Source organism: Sylvia atricapilla, chromosome 10 (genome assembly GCF_009819655.1).
Source record: "Sylvia atricapilla isolate bSylAtr1 chromosome 10, bSylAtr1.pri, whole genome shotgun sequence".
Lineage (NCBI taxonomy): Eukaryota > Metazoa > Chordata > Aves > Passeriformes > Sylviidae > Sylvia > Sylvia atricapilla.
The window spans coordinates 19,751,831-19,769,249 of record NC_089149.1 but is presented as its reverse complement, the minus strand read 5'-3'; the positions used below and the strand labels follow the sequence as shown (position 1 = coordinate 19,769,249).

At 40.8% G+C, this 17,419-nt stretch overlaps 1 long non-coding RNA gene across 1 annotated transcript; it reads left to right on the top strand.

The window, feature by feature from the left end:
* The first annotated feature begins 3,987 nt into the window (after positions 1-3,987).
* LOC136365627 (uncharacterized) lies at positions 3,988-16,642 on the top strand. The gene is made up of 3 exons (XR_010744381.1): positions 3,988-4,299; positions 14,138-14,345; positions 14,849-16,642. It is a non-coding gene; the product is annotated as an uncharacterized lncRNA (long non-coding RNA).
* The last annotated feature ends 777 nt before the right edge of the window (positions 16,643-17,419 follow it).

Below are 17,419 nucleotides of genomic sequence, written 5' to 3'. Positions count from 1 at the left end.
TGGTAAATTCCAGTAAGTTGTTTATGACATGGAAGTGTCTAATACCTTGTTGTGCTGTCTGTGACACTGTTGTTTAGCTAGATCAAAATGTACCTCCCAAGGATTTATAAAATTTGCAAAAATGGGACGTTAATGTGCAGGTTAGTATTACTACTGAGAAACCAGTGTGTTTTGCAGGTGGTTTATAGCTTAAAAGTGGCCTGGGAATGATGGCAGAGGACTAAAGAAGGTAGAAGCCTAAAGACCATTGGAATTATAAGTAATTTTCTCCAGTTCAGAATTATCCTTGCCCAGCTCCCCATAAGGGCCTTGCCACTGAACCAGCCTGGTACAAACCTGTATTGTTACTGTTCTCTGACTTTTGTGCAAGGCTTGAATAGCAACCAAAGCACCTACAGGCACATAAATTATTCCCCTCTCACTTAGCAATGCAGGACCAAACAGGGATTCTTGTGTAGTTAAATCCAGGTCCTTATGGGAGCTTGTGGCCTATACCATTCATAACTCTACCAGGCTTCATCGCTAAACTAATTAGGTTACTTGTTCCACTGGGAGGTTGCCTCAAAACCTGGCTTTCTTTCCTGTGTTGAAACTGCTCTAATTTACTATTGTTATGGTTTGACAAGAAACTGAGTGAGAGGCTCCAAGTCAGAAATACAAATTAATGAGAAGAAAAGGAAAAAATGAAATAAAATAAATGCAATAATACAAAAAAAAAAAAAAAAACTGATGGAAGCAGTCCAGGTGAGGTGGTCTTTCTGAATCAGTGATCTCGTGGAAAGGTCTGGTAGCTCTGATCCTCTGAGGATCCAGTGGGTGAGGGCTGCTTGTACTGTACCAAATCCCAGATTATATCCAGGTGAGAATGCTTGGCTCCTCCCCCTGGGCAGAGCATCTCACAGTGGGATGATGAGTCATCCAGGAGGTCCTTGATGGCCCATTAAAGAGAGATAACTCCCAGAGGGAGTTATCTGTGAGTCATGCACAAGGCATTGATGGGCCATTAACTGAAGATGGTGATAGAATACATCCTAAACTACAACCCAGGACAACTATCCTAGCAAGAGTCCATGGAAATTGATATCACCAGTGACAATAAATGCCAACAGCCCTCTAAAGAGTCACCTGTCTCAGGTACTTTGTATTGGAGAGAGTTTCCTTGACTTCCCTTTGTCTGCTGTTTTTGTGGGGTTTTTTGCTTTTGAGTAGCAACTTGCATATAGAGAAGTGGCCTGGGTTGCCTTGTTCTTGGATTTGTGTAGTAAAACTGCTGTCTTATTTTTATTTTAAAACAGTTCATCATATTTGTACAAACAAGCTGAATAATCAGCCAGCTATTGTCTTACAGTTAGCAAATAGCACAGCTGGCCCAGCTTCTGTGCACCCCAGCAATTAGTTCAGACTGACTCTCTTGGATTGTTTTTGCTGTATCTTGGCTCTCAATTGCTGGTTTGCAGCACTGACTCATGCATTCTGTACAAAGTTTTTCTATGGCTCTATAGACACTAAATTTCCTTTTGGTTATACATGAAATTATGGCACCATTGAAGTGCAGCCTCACAATATTTTTGCTTGCATCGTTCTGTAGGCCTGATTCTGCCCTCCTACGCTGCCTAAATAAATCCCTCCCATCTGATGCCATCATGCCAGCCTACTACTGCTCTTCCAGCAGCACAGAGTAGGGCTATCCTGAAAAAGCATTCCAGTGGTTTTTAATTCTCCTTCATTGCTGCACACCTAGAATTGCTCTTGTAGCTTTGGGGAGCTGTTGTCCTGACGTTACTGCATTGTGTCTGACCTTCAAGCCTACAGAGTCCTTCAGTGGAGGGGTTGTTTAAAGTCATGGGAGAGTCAACACTTCCATTCCTGGCTCTGCAGCTGTGCACAGCCAGCAGTAAATCACGTTCCCTCTCGGTGGGAATTAGCCATGCACTGACAGGCTGTGGATATAAATAACAATGTGTGTGGAACTTAAGGTGCATTCAATTGATCTGTCTGATAATAAAATAACTTGCTGGCAGCTGGTCTTTATTGCAGATTTCATCGCTGTTACTGAAAAAGCTGAGTTGTTATCCTCCCCCCCTTTTTTTTTTTTCCTGAGAAAGTTTTGCATTTCCCATTATTTCCTGCTGGGAACTATGTAATTCATAAACCAATTCATAAACCAGGTGACTGCACTGTACTGATTGAGGCTAATGCCAACAGAAGGGGTCTTGAGGGAGGGTGGGAGAAAAAGCTCTTCCTACAGGGGAGAAAGCTGTTCCTGCAGAGAGTTAAATCACTGATTCTTATTAAAAACAAAAAATCTGTTTTCTTTTGCACTACTCTCTATGCCAAAGATAAATAGATTTACAGGTACTTTAGTGAACCACAAAAAGCTGTCTCTTTTCCCTGTGACAGAAATAGCTTTTTGCTAATTTCAGAAAGGCCTTTTCTGGAGACTGAACTTAGAGTGGTTTCCTGGATTCCTCTAGATGAGAGTTTGTTTCATTCAAAAGGGATTATACATCTTGGGCTCAGAGAGGCTTTAAATTAGAGCTGCCTAAGTGTGACTTAATTTATGCCAGCATTCTCTGTCCCTCAGGCTGTTATCTTGTGCCTTCATGTAAGGTGCTTTCACCCAAGCAACTGCAAGTCCTAACACAAGTCATGCAAAAGTGAAACCATCAAATTGGTAAGACCAAATGGGGAAAAAAATATTAAAGGTGCATAGCAGTCAATTAATTAAATGAGGCAAATCATAGTTAATTTTTCTTTTTATTATGAGAATTTTGTTTTGATTGTTTGGGGAATTGGGAAATCCTATGTAGCTGAGGTAAATTCTTTGATGTTTAGCAGTTTGAATAATTTTGTCATGACATCTAATTCCTGTACTCATGCTTTGAGATTATTTTCTATGTGAGGTGAAGTTAGTTTATCATTGAAACCATACAAAATCCAAATAAGTAGCAGTTCTGTGACTGTAGTGCTGGACTGCTTTCAGTAAGGATTTTTCTTTGTCATTATTCAGTTGAGATTTTGCAAATTAAAATCTTGCATTTTTGCCCCTATTCTGAGACAAAGACACAGGGGTATTTTGATATAACCAGGAATTGCTTTAGGGTCAGGAATAAGTGAGCACATTGGAAATAATCTTCGTTTTCTCAACACAGAATATTTCAGAACAGGACTGGCTTTTGTCTGAGGCAATGCACTGTCATTGGCTCTCTGCACATTTCCCTGCTATGCTCCTTTAGATCAGACCCTTTTAAAGACAGCTCCTGTGCAGGAATATTAGCAGAGATGTGGCTGAGGAGTCTGAGAGTGAGAAGCAACCAAAGATATTTGAAAGACATCATGTCTTGTATGGACATGGGGCAACTCCATGGGATGGGCTTGCAGGGAGGGAGAAGGGAAGCAGCTGAATGGGTGAATATTCAGACTATTTATAAGCTTCCTTCCAAGTCTTGGTTGGAAGGCTGGCTTGCTTCCTTAATCTTAGTGAAGCTTAATCAGATCAGCTGTATTACTTGTAAGGATTTTTATTAACAGAACTGCTGGAGAGACTTTTGGTTTCTTGTTGCAAAATGTAAAGAACTATCACCACAATGTAAAATGAAAAGCAGGCTGTTTAAAATCACAACACAAAACCATAATGGTCCTGAAATGAAAATATTAGTAGACCCAGAGAACAAGTATAAAAAAGTATAAACTTTGTTGCATCAGGCATGCTGTTCTGAAGGGGAGCTGTGACTTCAGCTTTGGATATTTTCTTGTCATAAGGGTCACTACTGTGACCTTCACGGCAGTGAAGGGGAAGGAGCTGTAGATTGAAGGGAGCAGAGCCTTCTTTTCCTTGCATGAGTATCTGAAGCTCTCCAGTTTTCAGACTGGGAGGTTGTGTTTGACCATTCTGCATCCAGATCTGACTGCCTTGCAAGGGATGTTCCTTGAGCTGCCCATACCCCTGGTCTGGAAGCAGCCATGCATAAATAAAGATGTATTTGTGCATGCCTCTTCCTGGGCCAGGTTGAAGAGGGTTTTTTTTCTAGTATGGTCCATCTGCTGTCACAATTCCCTGTTGGAGGAAGTTTACTCTTGGATATGGTGCCATGCACATCTCAGTGATGCTGCTAACACAAATCGATTGGAGTAATTGGAACTATGCTTTTATTTCACTGATCATTTTGTCAGGAAAGCATTAGAATATGCTTATATGTGGTATCTTGCTGCAGTAGAAGCCAGAGATGGAACAAGCAGCTGGGGAGGGGATTGGAGTGACTGTATGTCCATGGTCTGGGCACCTGGACATACTTGCAGGTGAGTATCTCTGAAAGCTGTGCTCTAAATGTTATGTTTTCTTTTTCCTACATAAATAGTAGTTAAATACTTGGTTCCCATTGAAAGTCATCCTGAAGGTCAGGACTTGGATGTTCAACTCCCATTTGTATCTTTTGAAAGCCTTCACTTTTTATTTTGCCAGTATGCAGCAGCATTCCAGTGGGCCTGGCTAATTCTGGAATACTCAACATAAGAAAAAAAAAATTATAATGTGAAAATGCTGTTAAATTTTACAAACCTGCTTTGCAATGCAAAACTCGTTCACAGCAAAGAAGTTGAATCAAAAGCTCACCACTGCCAACTAATTATTTAATGTTCTCCAGCTAATGTTGTTATGCTGCCAAAAATGTTTCCATCTTTTTCTTTTCTTAGAGAAGGATAAGCTCATAATTTATTTTTCTGCTTGAGTTGGTTGATTTGGACTAAATTTTCTTTTGTGAAACTACATGTCTGCTCACCAGCAAACTTAGAAAAATGGCACATCATCTCTTCGTTGCTGAAGCTAGAAGCAAATAGATTTAATTGGGTTTTATCACACTTCTCAAACAAAATATGCTAAAAGTCTTCATACGAGAATTCAGAGACCAAAATGAATGTTTGACTACTTGCTTCTATAAGGCTTTGAATATAATGGTACAAAATAAGGTGGTACTTGGTTGCTTGTCAACGACTTGAGAGATTTGCCTTCAGTTTGCTGGTGTTGTAAACCATTAGAGGTGCTGTAAGATTGCTGACAAGTAGCTTAAAAAAGGCTTTTTGTAGTACACACACGAGAACAAACTCTGGAATTCAGTTCAGAGGTGCTCAGGGTAAAGCAGGGAGTTTGTCACCTGAACACAGATGCCCCTCAGTATCACCTGCCAGCAACTGGTGGCTTTGCTGCACACCGGGTCTAAACAAACACTGGCATTTTTTCCGTGTAAGTCAGGGGCTGTTGATGTGAGTTTAGGCAGGATCCCCTGGGTTTGATCCTAATGTAAATTCACACCATATATGTGTCCCCTTGATGCAATATCCAAAGATAAGCATTTTCTAGTACAAGTTTATTTTTTGAACACATCAACTTGTAGATGTCCCATCTGGAGCTAGGATTTCATCAGCTCTTGCAAACAATCTTGCAAATATTTCAGTCTGGTTCAGGGACTGGGAAAGAAAGAAAACCCAAGATGTTACTGCTGAGTTAGTAAATAGTGCTGTCCTTCTGTTTCAGTGCCACACTGTGCTCCCCTCAAAAGGGACAGAGTATTGGTTGGGTTACATTCCATAGACCTGGCTTCCTGACAGCATTCACTCCCACCCAGTTAGTTACTTGTGCTGTTGGGGTCTCAGTGGGATCTGTGACTGCCAGGTACCCCATGGGGCACCAGCTCTGTGCAAGAATTCCAGCAACCCTTGCAGACCAGATTCCCAGCTTTAACTATCACTGCAAACAGGATCTGTCCTCTCAGTCTTGCCCCAGGTTCTGAGCAGCCCTGTGTTAAGCTTGTCAGATTCCTGGAGATCACAGGTGAGGAGAACACACCTGTAAGATGATGTGGTTTACAGGCTTCCTGTTGGTATTTCAGTGGCACCAGGGGCACAGCAGAACAATGGTTGGAAACAAGGGTAAAACACTGGGAAAAACAGGAGAATTTCATCCAAACACGTAGTGATCCTTTACATATCCTTAGTGCAGAGACAGCCTGCAATGGTCAACTGCAGTTATACTGCACTTTTGCCAAAGCAAATCTGAATTTACTGAAATGGAGCTGTTCCTATGAGCATTTGTATTTGTTTTGAGACGTAAAGCCAGCAGGAGATCCCTTTGGGCTAGGAGTCAAAGTCTGAGATCTTCAAACTGAAGTCTTGTGACAAGGAATTTCTAAAAATGTGCAAGTAATCAGTCTGTCAGATTTTTGGCAGAGCTTTTGCTTATATCTCCATTGTGAACCTGACAGCTTTAGTGCATGGAACTGCTCAGTCAAAGAAGTAATTGAGGAATTAAACTGTTGTAGCCACAGATATGTCAAATCTGTCATGGCTGGATTCTTTTTAGCTAAAATCAGTATGAAGCACTCTATAGAAGTAAATGTCATTAATGCCACTGGGGGAAATGGAACTAAGAAAAGGCTGGTTGCAGTCTTGGTGACAGTGGCTGAAGAATCTGAAGCAGAACCTGGCAAAGCTGTGTTAGAAGCTTAGATTTATCAGATCTGTTTCAGCAAATCAATGTGTGAGACATTAGTCTAAATGCTTGAATTTCATCAGAGGACAAAAGAGATAATGTAATGCTGAATTTCCATAGGCAGGAAGACATCTCTGGATCTCAGCTGACTTGACACATGGTAGTGATCCAGTGGCAGTTGAAAGCATGGCAGGGAATATCAGATTATCTGAATTCCAGTCCTGATAAAGGCGAGGGTAGGGGTGGTTGGGTTTTGGGTTTTTGTTTTTGTGGGGGGTGTTTTGTTTTGTTGGGGCTTTTTTGGTTGGGTAAACTCTATCTTTTTTTTATTTATTGCTGTTTTCTGGTTTCTGAATACTCAATGTGTTTGACCTCACAGTGTGTAGAATTTGTAAATCAGGTTCCTGAGTGTCCTTGGACTCTGATGTGGATGCTCTGTTGGAATTTGTTATAGTACAAAAGGGAGGAAGGTGCTACAGGCATTCAGATAGCAAGTAAACTTTTGTAGAAAACACTCTCTATATCTTGGGCAGCCCTAAAGACCATACACAGCACCTGCCTCAGAACTCTGGTGTTCTGACAGTGGTTGAGATGGTCTGTGCCTGAGCCTGTTGAGTTCTGGCTCTTCAGGGACATCACAAATGAAATCACAGCACCCAGGAGAGGCCTTGTGTTGAGTGGCCTGAGTATGTATGAGTACAATCCTAAATCATAAAAGCCTCTTGGTAGCACGGCACAGAGCTGGAGTCTTGATCTCTTGTTCTCTGTATTTGTTCATCTTCTCAGCTGGGACAACACAGGCTTTTTAATAGAGAGAACCCACAGAAAATACTCAGGTGGCACAAATGTTACTCTGCCTTCAGAGATTGCTGAACTTCCATGTGCCTATTTGCCATCTTTAACCATGGCCCTGCAGGAATTTAAGGGTGGGCATCCAGACATCCACAGTTCCTGGCAGCAAGAGATGCAGTGCAAGTTTTGATCTTGATGAAGCTCATGGGAGTGGAGATGACTTGCAGGACTGAAGAACTGGAATCCTGGGCACAGTAACACTGCATTCAGTCACTCGTGTCAGCATGGATGTGTGATATCCTCAGGAAAAACACTGAAAGTGAGAAGAGAGTACAGCAATCCAGTTATACACAAAGGAAAGGACAAGTTGCCCTTGGATGCTTCCAGGTCACTTGTCAGGGTTTGACTGCCAACTTCTTCCTTCTCAACTTTATAAAAACCTTTCCATTGCACTGGTCATGTCCATATCTAACAATCTGAGTAAAGTGGTCTCTCCACGGTGTATATTAAACAGTTTATGCCCCAGGCAGTGAGTGCCTATTTAACCACTCTACAGAAGGCTGAAGGAAGTCTAAAAGAATTTTTAGCAGAGCTGCAGTAAAATCATTCAGAGCTGTCTTATTTGCTGTCCTGGGTTCTCCTGCTGCAGCTGAGATACTGCTCTTGCTCTAGGAAGAAGTAGTGTTATTCCAGCTGGCAGAATCTGTTTCCCTGAGCTGGTGCTCTTTGGTGGGTGGTGACTAATAGAATGATACCCTGAGAAGTGCCACGATATGGCTCAGGGTTGCTGAGAAACATCTGGGGGTTGGTAACTGCTCTCAAGTAGCTGTGAGTGTAACAAATGTTTCCATCAGGGTTAGTGGGATTCACCCAACTGTGCCCCTGATGAGCTGCTGTGAACCTGCACTGTGAGCTGTGATTTAAATTGACAGAAGTGTCTAAATTTGTAATGAAGAATTTTTATTTTCCATCCATTTTACTACATAGCTGTGTCTCATATGCCTGTCTCCCAACTGCACTTGTGGGACTTAGAAATCTTTTGTTTCCTCCCAGCTGAGAATCAAGTAGGGGGTGAAAATACTGAGTTACTCCTTATTCAATTCTCACTTTTTTTTGGTAGCTCAGAAACAAATTTGTGGAGTTTGTTGCTGGTTTACAAAGGCATTCTAAATAGGTGCAACTAGTCTTAAAATGCATTAAGTAAGACATGTTTTAAAAAGAACTTCAGAAATCATTGCAGAGATGACTAAAGATTTTATTTTGTAAACTGTATGCTTTATTTTAAAATGCTGCCAAGTATTGATTATGGTCTTAAAAAAAATCCAAAGGACAGTGAACCTAAGTCAGGGACAGGATATTAATAGACACATTATCAGGTAAAAATAACAACTAATGTTTTAGGAGAGAGGGCATTTTCCTGTTAGTTCACCAAATGCCCTATAAGCAATACAATAAACTTATCTCTTCCATTCTCTTGGCCTCTGATTTGCCTGGACTCCTTAGTGCAGCCTTGGAAGAAGAGAATGAAAGGCAGAAATAGCAGTAGGGTTTGTACCAAATCCATTTATGCCTGAAACAAAAGGTGTCAAAAATTCCTGCTGTAGTATTTGACAGAGATGAGTCTGCCTGCAGGTAACATAACAGCCTGTGCTGTACTTCAAGGTAAATATATCCTCTGTCTGGCATTAGTGAGCAGGGGAGGGCTGAGTTGTGCCACTGCAGGCAGCTTCCAGTTGTTTCATTATACAGCTTGCGTTGGAGGAAGTTGTCCTGCTGGGACCTCCCAGTGAATCTGCTCCACTGCCGTTGCTTACATGCAGGAATGTTTAATAGGATTTCCAGCTGTCCTTTGATGTGTACAAACAGGTAGATCCTGCAGGGAGACACAGTGCCACGGATGCAAAGGAAACAGTGTTCCTTCCAAAGGGTATTTTGTTCTCTGGTCTTCTAATTAGCCCTGCCTTTGGGCAGCCTTGCTGTCTGGGAGATGTTCCCTTGTGGCAAGCAGAGGTGGAAGATCTGGTGCACTGGATGCACTGAAGCATTGTCACTTGATAGATAACACATGTGAGGTTTTACTTAATGGAATTGGAAGTATAATTCAAAACTGGCATGAGCCTAGTTTAGGATGATGGCATAGACTGAAGTGTCAAGGTCAAGAGTAGAATGGGTCTATTAAGGGTCTGTGAAAATTTCCAAATAGCATTTTCCATGCTGATAACACAAATGGTGCTACTTTAAGACTATTCTGTCTGATAATATTGCAGTGGATGGTGATGAAAGAGGATTATGCTAAAACTGAGGGCATATGTTACCTAATTAACATTTTATGTATATATTATTCTATGGATTTACAGTTATTGGTAAGTTTGGCACTATTTTCAATTCTTTTAAGTTAAATTAACTGTAATATCTTATTCTTTAGAATCATGCCTGCTCATTTTCACTTACAAGGCTAAATGCACACATTTTAGCCAAGAAAAATAAATTTGTAGAGACTGAAAACTCCTCCTGAACTGAATGGGAGTTTTATCTTTGGAATGATTGGGCATCACACAGAGAGTATTTCTGCAGGAAAGATGTCAGAACGTTTCATTTGTGTGCACTAGGAAAATGTATCCTGGATAATATCTCTGCTTAGGTTTAAAGCTGCATCTTAGAATTTGCTTTCAGGAAAGGACTGATACAAAGAATGCAACACAGACTGCAGATTTTCAGACTTTTAACCTGTCTGTAATAGCGCCTACCCATAACTTCTGTTTAACTTTACCTCTGGAATTAGCTGGCTTTTTTATTGTTGTGGCTCAGTTTCACAGCATGGATACATGACACAGTTCTGGCTGGATCATGTTCGGAGTTCTGTGCTCGGACAAGTCAATGGTGTTGTGATAACTCCTACCTTACACTTAGATCTTTCTGCAAAAGCATTTTTAAGAATTTCAGTTTTATTGGATTATGCGCTTCCCTAAATTTAGGGGATGGTACCAGATTTACACAGATTTTTGGGGAGGCATTCAGGTTGTTAAGCCTACTGCAAGGGTAAAACAAAAAGGGTAGAATCATCTAGGTTGCAGTCCAATCATTTGTATTCCTCTAGTGCAGAAAAAGCCAGGGAATTGTCTGACTTGCATCAGTTTCACTGGAGATATTGGCCACCAGGGATTGGTGTTTGGGTTAGGCTTTCAAAAACACAGAACAATAAGCCCACACTTAGATGGGCTTGGAGAGCCAGCATGGAGGCTGCTGTGAGTTCAGTTCAGCTTCAATGGGAAGGGTGGCTGCTGCTTCTGTTTCCAACTAAGGCTCATTCAAAGGTAGTTCTAGAAAAGGACTCACAACTCCTGCTACTTTTTTCAGAGTTCTTACACGTTCCATGCTCACTGGTGGAGAGGGAAGTGTGTTCAAGCAGAGCATACAGCCCACTCGAGCAGCTGGATTAAAAGAGCATTTATCTTCCCACAGTATCCTTATCTTTAGGTACATCCAGAGGCACTGATTTCAGCAACACAAACAAGAAGCTGTATAACTGTACATTTCATGGGCCTGAATAATGTTATGTCAGGGAAGTGATTATAAAGCCAGCAATATTCTTGTCTCTAAAGAGGAGACAATCTTTAAATCTGACCAATAATTAGAAAAAAGTATGTGTTAATAACATAATAGTAATTAACATTGAGTGGAGTCTTGGATCTTTTTGCATCTTTTTCTCTCATATTCACACATGACCCAATGTTCCATCAAAAATAGCCTGCTGTACTGCCATGTTTTCAGAGGAGAAATTCAAACTTTTGTTTGCATGTTGTCATGCATTTGAAGAATATTCTAGAATTAAGCTTGCTATTAAGGAAATCACACTGTGTAGAGATACAGTACCACAGCAATCTTTCTTCCAGAAATGCATACTGGTAGTTGTTTGGAGTCTAGTTTACAAGTTGAACAAGTTTATCTCCACTGCATGAGGGAGAGACAAATTTGTTCTCTGATTTCCTCAATGGTAGCACATTATGGACAGCTTAGTAGCTGTCAAGGTTTCAAGTTGGAATCCTTAAAGCATCAGACAAGCTTTTCATACGTATTTGTTTGTGTGTCATGCCCCAGGGAGGTGAATGTGAATGGGGGTCAGTAGCACATAATGAACATGTGAACAGTGTTGTAAGAACTAGTTCATCGTGGCTGTATTTCTGCTAAGAGGGATCCTGATTCCTCTTTTCTGATTCACTTGCAATTTATGTGTAAATTCTCATCTTCTCACTGGACTTATGCTAAAACAAAGGTGAGAATACTCTCTGCTTATGGCCAGTGAGTTTATATGCACCAGTCACACTCAATGTGGGCTCAGTGCTCTACTTTTATAGAGAGATAATGGTGAGGGGGGAAAGAATGTCAAAACTTTGTTGGTAAAAGAGGCATTTCTAGCAATATATAATAAGATGAACTCAAACCAGGGAATAAATACGATTTTCTCTTTCTGCAACTGGTCTTATTTGTGCCATGGCAATGTCTGAGGTGCCATTTGGTTGGTCACTGAAGGAATAGAGAGCCTGCTGAAGATCTCAGTCCTGCAACTTTTGTAACTGTCTTCCCACTTTGTCCTTAAATGGTTTGTAAAATCTGCCAAATGATGAGGAAGTTTCTTGTAAGAGAAATATTAATGCTAACACTATTCCTGCTTTATGATATAAAGGAATTTTTAAAATAGTGGAACAATATTTTTCAGCTCAAATACATCGTCCTACTTTTATGGTCCTGTAAAGTATCCTACTTGTATGTGAGAATCATAAGTAGAGGAAAAACTGAGTGTACAATAAGAGAAGTGATTGCTCCTTTGAGAATTTGAGTGTCAAGTCTTACTGAAGTGATGAAATCTGGGTGCTATTTTAGATATCTGAGGGGTTATGCTTTGTTATCCAGTGTAGCATCCATAGATTAATTAGTCTGCATCTCAGAATTCCTGCATTTCATTTTCTGGAGTTCTGCTTTGCTCAGATGCTGTCAGGCAACTCCTGCTGTCAGATGACACCACAGAAAAGTGGAACTAACAGAAAATAATGTCATTATATAATGTCTCTGCTCTTTCCCTCATCTTAAGAGACTTTGCATCAAACTGAGTGTTTGTAGCTCCTATTTCCCTATAAGAAATAAACAGGTCACTTTTCTGCAACAGGGTGTAAAGAGCCAGCCGTGTCCATGGCACTGCCACAGGCATGTGATTACTTACAAGATATGATTATTAACCAGGTAATCATGTGTTTCTCTACCATATTTTTCCTGGGCTGGTGCTGTTCAGCAGTCTGTTGAAAATGTGCCTGAGACAGCCTGAGGAAATGCACTGATAACAAGGATCCCTGCCTGGTGGTTCAGTCCTTCCCAGTTTCCTGAAGGTCACCTCCAGCTGCCTGCCTGTTCACGCTTCAGTTTCTCCTAGTTCCATTTCAGTGCTCTGTGCAATAACAGGTTGCAGAATTCAGTTTCTTAAATTGGCATACTTGAAAAGCCCTGCTCTGAAAATCTAAACACTTTAATGATTATATGAATACACTCTGCAGGCTTTTATATAATAATTTTGGTTTTCTTCTTGTTAACATTCAAGAACTGAAGCAGAGAATTCAAAAAACAAGCAAAATACTTCAGGCAATTGCTTCATCTCTTGTTGCCAGGTGGACACTTACAGCGTAAAGCCTTTGGTCATTTTTCACTGAAATCTTTAGAAAAACATGTACCTTTGTCTTCTGTGAAGAATTTTGTTTCATGATGTATAGAAAATTTGTATTTAACAGGACACTGATAAAGACTTTTCACTGTTAATGTGCACTATGGGATTTACCCAGGATGGCATTTTCAACATTCTTAGCTCAGCAATCTCATACACTTTTGTGTTTATGCATAAAAACCATGAGACACAGATTTGAACATGGCCCTGTGCCACACACTTATTAAAATGTAAATGTCTGAAATCAGCCATTAGCTTTGGGATTTATGTTATTTGTGAATGTGGAGTAAATTTGGAGTTGTTCTGAAGCAATAGTTATTTTGTGAGATACATATGGGAAATCTCACTAGAGAGTCTGCTGTTTGCTTACACTGATATTGTCTTAGTAGCTTTTGCTGTCCTGGTGCTTTCATGTCATCACTAAACATACCTCAGTGCTGTGGGGTTTTGGTTAAAGTTCTACGGTATTTCAGATGGGTCACACCAGAGTAAGGAAACTGTATTGGGAAAAGAAAAAATCTAGGCAATTTTTTTAGCCTGTCTTTTCCAGCAGAAACTGGGCAGTCAACGAGCTTGTAGCTGAAGTACTCAAACTGGTACTGCCAAAACAGAAGAGTGACAAAGCTAAGAAGGAGGTTGTAATGAGAGTTCTGGTCCCTCTGTGGCATCCTTTTGACTCACCAAAACACCTGATGTTTTGGGGAAAGAGAACATCAGGCTTTTTGGAGACCTAGACTACATGGGCCATCTTTGTTGAAAGTTCAGAATAGGCACCATGCACTTGTCTGCTTCAGGCCTCTTGATCAATCACAGTAGTATTTTTCATCTGACAGCGATTAATGTTTTGTACCCAATAAAACCAGAAAGAGCAGTTCAGAGAATTTGCAGTGGATGCTTAGAGGCTTAATTTAAAGGCACCTTACCTTTCTAAAATGCTTAGAGAGACCTAGAGCTCGTTATATGGCTTGTTTAAAACTAGCTCGGATTGTTCTGTGCTGCACTGTTACCAGCATTATGAATGTAACTGAGGTTGTGCACTGCCGTAGGTTGGCCATGCTTCCTGACCTCTGGCAATCTGCATTATGATTTCTTGTCTAGGTCATGTGCAAACATATTTTGTCTTTTTATGTTCTGCTTCTGTCTCTGAGCAGACACTGTCACAAGGTGCCAGCGGGGTAGGAAATGAGCTGCCTCTGGGAAGCCTCCAGAGAATGCTGTGAGCTGGGCTGGAGCCCTTGCTCAGCTGGACAAACACCTCAGCTGGCAACTCCATGTTTTTTCTGCTGCTGTTTCTTTTCTCCTTATAGGAGAAAGGCTTGAGAGAAAGACTCAGCTCCACCTGGGTGTGCTGCATTTAAGGTAAAGGCATCTTCACTGAACAAGAGTGATGTTACTGACAAATATTTGAAAAATAGTACATATTAGGGAATATTCTGATAAAATGACATCTTAGTGTTTATGTTCAAATCCTAAAGTCATAGTTTATAGGAGGAAGGTGTCCAGAATTAATTGCTCATTACAGATTTGGAGACTTTGAAGCTCCAGTCTCCTCCTGTAGCACAAAACCAAATCATTTCCCTGACAAAAAGCATGAGCAAAAGACAGGTCAAGTGATACAATACAGCAATACAGGACAGTGAAGAGTAGTTCTGGAAGGGAAACAGTAGGGAAAATGCCAGAAATATCAAAAATCAATTTGCCACCATCGAGCTCTTAAAGCTAATATCTATTGGGGTGAGGTGCTGACATCATTAATGTTATCAGGAGCATTTCCAATGGCATTAGCACAGTTTTGCCTGATGAAATAAGGATGAGTGCATGGGGCTGGGTTGCACTCAACTGATACTGCCTTTGTTTCTCAGGTTGCTCTGAAGCCTAGAAGAACCAAGAGAGGAAAAGTGATGAACTCAGAAGGGTGTGAATTCCTCAAGTGGATACAGCTCAGCCAGGGTGCTGGAGCTCGAACTGGTTTGTATCAGTGCTGCACAAATGCCTCCTTATCCATACTCTCAATTTCCCTGTGAGGCTCTGTGATTCCTAAAGTGTTCACTAGGGCTGAAATCAGCTAATATCCACAGAGGCCTGGAAACCTGACTTTACTGGGCTCTCTAAAAGTATTTTGTTATGTAACTTATGCAAATTCAGTGTAAAGGAAAAGCCTGCATCTATTTCTTGAAATAATTTTCACATATCTAGAATCAGAGTTTAAATTATCTTTTAAGTTATTGATCTAATAGATATTGCTTAATATATTTTATTGTAGAAATAAAGTCCTTCAGTTAGTAAGTTAATATTTCCCAAGGAAAATCTGGCAAGTCCTAAGTAAGAAGGGAATTGCTGCCCACAGCTGATAGTTTAATAATGGAAATGCTATTTAATTTCATTATTATTCAAATTTATGTTCAGTTTGCTCAATTAGCATAAAAATGCAGTAAATCTCTTATATGGAAAAAGCCTTATTGTGGAATATTTGTAATGATTATAAATAGCTGGGTAAGGCAAAATCTTGCAAAACACATAGCAGTGAACACCAATTGGGCTGAACAGGTTTATGGTACAATGAGAAATGTTTGTCTTCTCCAACTTAATTTCTGTGGAAGAATTTTTGGATCCTTATTGTAAGCGTCAAAATCTTCTTAAATCTACTCATGTAAAGGAGTAAGCATTTTCTTTTATGTGGGGGTTTGGTTTTGTGTCGGGGTTTTTTTTAGATAGTTTTGCACACCTGTTCTATAACAGAAACCTTTTTTAAGGATAAGTTCAAGCTCCTCTTTTGCATATTCAAAAATTGGTGCTAAAATGATGCTATTCTTGTAGCCACCTATTATCCAGGTAGGTGTAAATGAGTAATGCAGCTGAAGAAAATACCTACATCATTCGGTCCTCTCAATAGGGTAAGGACATAGATTCAGCAACATCGATGTTTATAAATGAGCACCATTTTAGATCTATGAAAGGGGGAGTGACAAAGCAGATGATTGGTTAAGAAAAATCCGTTTACATCCCCATTTTGTTTCTGTAGATGTTGGAGGTTAGGTTTTGTTCGTTTTTACTCTAAGGAATTTTTTCCCCATAAGTTACCAAGGAGACTAAATGTCGTACTTAAGACTATTTAACAAAACAAAGGGGTGGTCGAAGCTCAGAGGGGAGTGAGGGTTTGAGGCAGGTAAAGAGCAGAGCTTCAGGTAGCCGGTCAGTCTGGTTTTCGGCGTTCGGGGAGAAAGCACGGCTGGGTTGGTGCTCCTGCTGGAGGATTTCACTGCAGTCCAGTCTTGGGTAATCTGCCATCATCTGCTCACCCTGGAATTCTGAGCTTCTCTGCTGCCCTGTGAGAGCTGGGCCAGCCCTGCCCTGCCGTCGTGGTTCCATCAGCACTGCTCCTCTCACTACAGCGTGACCCTGCATCCCCCTGCCCTGCTGGGACATCCTGCCACTCCACAGCTACCCAGACTCTTTATCCACTGTTCCCAGCTTGGTGCTCTGAGGATCCTACAAAGGCACCGAGACCAAACTGCCCTGGGTTTTTATGAAGCAAAGTCCTCGAAGTTCTTAGTACTGTTTTTGTTATCAATGCTGTAGTTGTTTTTTTGTTGTTGTTGGTTTTGTTTGGGTTTTTTATACATACCAGTAAAGAACTGCTATTTCTATTTCCAAAATCTTTTGCCTAAAAGCTTTTAACTGAAAAAATTATAATTGAAAAAAGGGTGGTGGTGGTGGTTTACATTCTCCATTCCAAGGGAAGCTCCAGCTTTCCCTGGCAGATACCTGTCTTCCCAAACCAAGACAGTAGACCGAAGAGCCAACGTGTTCAATTACAGCAGTAGGAATAAGTAGCTTCTAGTGTTTTTAGGTATAAACTACCACCTTAACCTTTTTTTTTCCATTTTTAGTAGACAGGCACAATAGGCAAAGGAGTATCAGTTTAATTTCCTCCCACAAAAAAATTCAGCCTAAGAAATGACCTATTGACACCATGTGTAACTTCTAACAAGGAGATATCAACACCTTTTGCAAAGTGCAGTGCTATGATCTGAGAGTAAAACCATCCTGGGGCATGTCAGGAGTTGTACTGCAGCAATGGCAATTTGAGCCTTGAGTAGAGATGAAAACTTAAAGGCTCAGGTAGAGCCCTGCCCTTTTCTTCTGCAGGTGAAACAAATGATGCTTTGCATCCAAAAGGAACAGCTGTGACTTGCAGCATTCACTGTTCTGGCTCAGCTGGTCAGTGCTTTCCAAACTTTCAGATGGGGGGAACCCCCAAATTTCAGTAGGAGCCCCAGTTCCACAGGCAAAGCCTCCCAGTAACAAGACAAATACTCTCTCTGCCATCTCTTCGGGCTTTTGCATCAGCCACCAGCCTTGTTTATGTTGCTTTACAAACTGACTCTCAGGCTCTGAGAGTGAGAATGCTCACCCTCACCCACTTTCCTCCA